General features: G+C 39.4%; 1 long non-coding RNA gene and 1 other non-coding gene across 2 annotated transcripts; both read right to left on the minus strand.

The window, feature by feature from the left end:
- Nucleotides 1-467: 467 nt before the first annotated feature.
- LOC148844624 (uncharacterized) lies at nt 468-2259 on the minus strand. The gene is made up of 2 exons (XR_016101737.1): nt 815-2259; nt 468-693 (listed from the first exon to the last, which is right to left on the minus strand). It is a non-coding gene; the product is annotated as an uncharacterized LOC148844624 (long non-coding RNA).
- A 2073-nt stretch (nt 2260-4332) lies between these two features.
- On the minus strand, nt 4333-4415 carry LOC148844625 (small nucleolar RNA snoR117). Its single transcript, XR_016102735.1, has one exon. It is a non-coding gene; the product is annotated as a small nucleolar RNA snoR117 (small nucleolar RNA).
- Nucleotides 4416-6034: the final 1619 nt, after the last annotated feature.

Consider the following 6034-nt stretch of genomic DNA (forward strand, 5'->3'; position numbering starts at 1 on the left):
TGATTCAGCGCAAGGTTAGAATTTGTAGAATTAAAGTACTTTGGATAGGTGCAGCTTGGAATTGATATTAATTTACGGGCAGACTTGATGCATAAAATGTAGATTATTGACATTTTGAACGTTTCTAACTCTGTAGTGAAAATTAAAATTTTACATTAGGCCTATCGGTAATTTTCCGCAAAATTTAATCGTTGTTTGAAAAAATGATAGCTGATGTTTAACGGAAAAATGATAACTGCTATTGGAGAAGATGATAGTTGCTCTTTCACCTCTGTTTTCTCGAAGATGATAGCTGCGGTGGACGAAACCCTATTATTTAATAGAAAAATGGTAGCTGTTGTTGGAGAATAGTTGGTTGCTGATAGCTGTTGTTTCACTATTTTGTCTTCTGTGTCAACTGGGTTCAACTTCCGTTAACGTTAGGGAAAATTCTCTATACGTATCTTTTACTTTAGGTCGATTGTTAATTTAGTATTTCAACTTTAAAATGCGATAATCTAGAATTTGAAAATATTAAAATTATCCTTAAAAATAAAACACACCGTTAATCATCTTCTCTCGAAAAAAAAAAACAAAGTCCAACTTTTTGCTTTCAATTTCTCATTACTGCCGGAACGTGAGCACGATGGAAACGGAACCGACTTGGACCTTGCCATCTTCTTCTTGGCCTTAATAACGGACCACAGCGAGGTTCTGCTCCAGAGAGAAGAGTCCAACGCCAACTCAGGATTTTTGAGCAACCCAGCAAGCAAAACCAGTATTTAAAAGTACCAGGATTTTTGAAACCAGTATCTGTAAGCGAAAAATTGAATACCTGTGTTGCCGAGGGAGGCGGCAGCGAGCTCGAGGTTGTCGAGATGGCCAGAGAAGATCTGGGTGGACATGGACATAACATAGTTGATCATGTATACGATGAAGAGGAGCTCCAGTTCGATCCAGGTGGCAACTCGGTAACGCTTGAACGCTGGCATCTGCGTGTCCGCCAGTATCTGTTCGAGTTCGTTGCTCCATTCCTGCTCCGCCGCCGATTGTTGCCGTGAAACAGATGCAGCTGGAGATTTTGAGTGTAAGATGAGCTGATTGAGCTCTTCCCCAGACGTCTCCATTTTTATTTTTTTTTTTCTGGGTGGGTTATATCAGGGGAGATGACTGGGGAAGAAAATTTTTTGTCCATATGTCGCCGGAAAAAAGGCAAAGAAGTGGATCTCAAGCGTCGGAAAGGGCATTCACTGTCAATGAGATTCGACATGCAGCCGGTGGCCCCGATCCCGGTGTTAGACTTGGAAGAACGAGAGAAGAAGGAAGAGGAAGACGGAGACGAAGAGGAAGAAGTGGGGTAGCAAGCGCAGGGTCAGACGTTAGCGCATTCGGGGCAGAGAGTGGTGAGGCGCTCTCTGAGGCAGAAGGGGCAGACGGCGATGAACGGCGCCATTGTTAATGGTTTGCCCTCTGCCCCTCCTGGTTGGCTGGCTCTGTATTTCTCTTCTGAGCTTGTCCTGTTTGGGTTTTGGGGGGCCGGGGGAGGGCTTGTTGATATTGGGCAAAGCGTATTTTATGCAATGGAGATAGAGCCTGAAAGAGATCATTTGATCTGCATGGTGCACCTCTTGGCTGGTGGAAGGAGGTTCAAAGAGGACAAGGAATTCATTCAAGGATCTCCAGCAGAGCATAGAGACTCATTATGGTTGACCTTTCTAGTTGCTTGTAAGAATTTGGGAGAGTTGGAGAGAGGAATAGAGGTTGCAGATAAAATTATGAAAACAGGTTTTTCCACCAAACCACTTGCTTTGGTACTTTTATCAAATGAGTTTGCAGCCGCAGGGAGGTGGGAATATGTGCAAAAACTGAGGAGAAGGTTGAAAGGCAGAGGGATGAAGAAGGAACCTGGGTGTAGCTGGCTTCAAGTTGGCGATAACAATGAGGTCTTATGCTGAAGATACAAGTAACAGCTGCTTGCATCTAAAAACATCCTATGGAGAGAACCACGCTGCAGGGAAACAACTAAATATGGCTTCCACAGACATCTGCTGCACTAGTATCTGCTCTGCACCGGAAGGTATCAGTTGATCATCACTTGTCCTGTTTGGGTTTTGGGGGGCCGGGGTTGGGGGTGGTGAAGGGTTCTGTTGCCGTTGGCTTCAACTGACGAGTTAGGACGTCCATTCGCGTTTGGTAAGCACCGAGTCGTTAACCAGAACCCGGAACGAGGGCTTAACCGGGAGGTTGTCAATGTCGAAATGGATGGCTGGTGGATATGGCTGAGGGAACGGGTTTAGCAACTCCTGATAGATGTATCACACATAAAGAACAAGGATATTTGTGTCTTTTTTCATAACATTTAATAAATGAAAATTCAGATATTAAATTATCACGTTTTAAAGTTTCTGTACTAAATTGACACTAAGCCTAAAAGTATATGTACCCATCAGGAATTTCCCATAAATAAACGGGATAGTAAAAATTAACAGTAAATTAGTAACAGTCCTATCATTAATCCTACATGGTTAATGGGCTGACATGGGACAAAGGATTGGCAACCAAGACAAAACGGTATTATTTACTAATAAGAGCGAAAGTGGATTCCATTCGAATCCCAATTAGTGAGCCCCAGATGGTGATACTAATTGGACGTACCGTTGGCTGGCATTAAACATGTATTTGGAGCTTTTTTGATGTTGGAGTTTGGAATTGCTGCTTACCCATTACCTAATTGATCCAAAGGACTCCCTCAACTCAATAGTCATTACACCACCAATCCAAAAGGTCACCATCTGTTGAAAGACCACCATTTAATTCAAAATAGACCAGACCCATGTCATGTGGGATGAGGCTCCTCGTCCCACGATGAGATATTCTCCATGTATAGAGAGATAAGGGCTCTGTACAGTATACAACGACTATACATAAGTTTTCACTATAGTAACGTTTGGTTATATATTCTTTTCCAACAACAATTTACACATTGCCTACGAACTTACAAGTTACATTAAAATGCAATGTCTAGCCAGGAAAGGAAGGATAATTGCATATGTAGTGAAGCTTCGTTCTTCCGTTCTCAGGCTAGTACCCGTAGTTCCATATACCCGAAAATAAACAAATGCAGTTTAGCCAATGGATGGGATGGATGGTCACTGATGAGAAAGTCCAAATTATACACCAGTTAAGTATATTAAATGAACAAGAGATTTTAAATGGTTGATTTTCTTTCTGAATTGCCCCCTTTTCAAATGTACTGTAATAACTTATGCGATAAGAACAAGGTAAACTTTCCATGCTTTCCTGTTCAATTCTGCTTTATTGATTAGCAACTTCTGCTCTTGCATTTTCAATCAACGTTACGGGTATCCACAACATCAGTCATAACCATCGCTTTACAACAAAAGTCACCAGATGGTGTGGCATTAAATCCACCAAAAAAACAAATATAATTCTTGCTTTACACCTATCAATAGAACTCACATCTGGCATGGCAATGAGTCAATCCTTCATACTCGGTGTCAACCAACTATCAATAGAACTCACATCTAATCCTTTCTACATATGTTTAGGGCATCGAATGGACTGGATTTGGTCTTATCTGATTCAGTTCGAATGTGAATCCATTACAAGTCCATTTCAATCCAATTAAAATATTTTGGACCATTTAATGCAATTCCAATTCAATTTCTAGACTGTTCAATCTACTTAAATTTGTTTTATTTTTTTTGACACCTGAAACGAATAATGCATAACAAAAACTTAAAAACAAATCAAAAACCAGACTCTTCTTGAAACCACGACACCACCCCTTTCCCCCCCCCCCAAGCCCGAATACAACAGACATCCACACCTTTGTAAAAAAACCTCATCTCCTCCTGCTACATTTCTCTTCATCCATTCTACTCCCAAACTCCTCAACAAGCCTTTCTAGTAAAAGCATTACCATCCCCATAAACAAGAAACGTCAAGCAGAGCCAAGAGCAAATATCGCAAGTTGTCGTTTGAGGGTGTCCGAGCATCTGAATGCATAAACCGCGGGAAAATAACAAAGCGGTAAATGCCAGAATCTCCGCCCGATATCGGTATCGGCAACGTACAGCGCTGAAAACGCTATGGAGAGAGCGCATCAGAGACTCTAATTTGTTGCCTTACAAAACCACAAATTTACCGTAGAAAAAAAAGGTACAATAAGAAAAACGGGGAAAAACAAAATGGGCTAGGTTCAGAGAGTAATGATTTGACATCACGGCCTCCGGTTAGTTTTTATCTTTTCAACAAAAAGGATAAACGGAATAAAAAGAGAAACAAATCTAAAACAAACAGAAGAGATGAGGGAGCCAGCAAAGAAGAAAAAGGCCTCAGAGAGATAGATGTAAAAGGGATTACGTCAAAGAATCAGTTTCAGATGGTACGCACAATTCAATGCATCACCAGCCATGAAATTCTTTCCCTTCTGCCGATCTAACATCCACACCAAACGCACATTCTAATCTAACCCTAACCCTAATCGTAACCACGCCAATAGGAGAGTGAAACGAAGAGAAGACGAAACGAAACACAGGAAGAGAGGCTGATGATAGGATTTATATAGAGATGCCGGAGTTCGAGTTTCGCGTGATGGTGGATGAAAACCCTAATTCGTGGTGTGATTAAAAATTGAAATTACACCATGCCCCTTACACATTCATTAATTTACAAAAATACTTGGTACCTTTGTCCCTTGGCCATCATCTTCATAAAAATCCTTGGGTAAATTACTGAAAAGTGAAAACTCCCCTAAAGATTTTTACCATGCTGAAACCTTCACTCAAGTTTGGTCGTTGTAACCATTCCACCTCAACTTTTTGACATAGTTGTAGAATTCCCTAATAAGAGACATAAAATATCTAAAATATCTATACAATTACAATTGAGGCTCATTTTTATAGAAAAAATAATATAAACTTTATTAACAATAAAAAAAAGAGAGTTTAAAGTTGTAATTTTCCCTTTGAGCAATTGATATAAAGGCCAATTTTAGAAAATAAATCAATTTTGAAAAAGAGATTGAAAGAGTAAACCATTGATATGAAGAGAAATTTTGGGAAATAAACATTTTGGTCAAAAGCTACTATATGGATATTTTTATGAGATGGAGTCTACTTGCAACTGTGTTAAGAAGATCAGAAGTGGTGATTGTAATTAACAAACTTAAATAGATCCAATAACTGTCAAAAACTTCAGGGGAGGGGAGGTTTTAACAATTTATCCAAATTCTTTTGAATAAATTCATTTTAGGATATATTACAAAGACCTCTTGTTAGTGATAAAGATTATTTGTACTTTAATTTATGATAAAGACCCCTTAAACTTTTACTTTGTGACAAATACTTTCATCAACAGTTACCTCAGATGAAAGAAGACATTAAATTACTAAAATACCCCACTAACTGACCAAACAATACCTTTGATTGTGGTTGGAAAAGGAATCGGAGAAAATATTATGAAGAAGTCAGATCAAGAAGGCGTTGAAGGCTAATGTAGTGGTCTTCCTCATTTATTTTAATTTATTCCTTTTTTTAATTAAAAGGTCCAAAATTAAAGCTTGCACGTTCCCAATTCCCAAAACAGTAACGCCCTCCTCTCTCCAAGAACCCTTTATTATTTCGTATTCTCTCCCAAACCCTTTACCTCTTTCCTCTCCGCCTCCCCTTCAGCCATTCTCACCTAGGGGTGTCAATGGACCGGTTTTGGGTTGGATTCCATCCAATTCAAAATTTATTTGGACAGATTGGATGGACCAATAAGACATTGAATTTGGATGGACTGAACGGATCAATATGACATATTGGATTGGTCCTGGTCCATCCATAATGAATTTATATTAGATTGAGCTAATATCTAGTCCATTGATAAAAGATAAAAACGTAAGTATCAATAGACCTGGTTTGAGTTGAAACAAATCTAAATTAACAGGAATTTGAATAGATTGGACAGTCTTTGGACTGGTCCAAAATATTCATTGAACTGGATTGGACCAGGTCCATTTGTAATATACTCACATTGGACTGGACTG

The sequence above is a fragment of the Nelumbo lutea genome, chromosome 7 (assembly GCF_056320005.1).
Source record: "Nelumbo lutea isolate HS-2025 chromosome 7, American lotus-T2T, whole genome shotgun sequence".
In the NCBI taxonomy this organism is placed as follows: Eukaryota; Viridiplantae; Streptophyta; class Magnoliopsida; order Proteales; family Nelumbonaceae; genus Nelumbo; species Nelumbo lutea.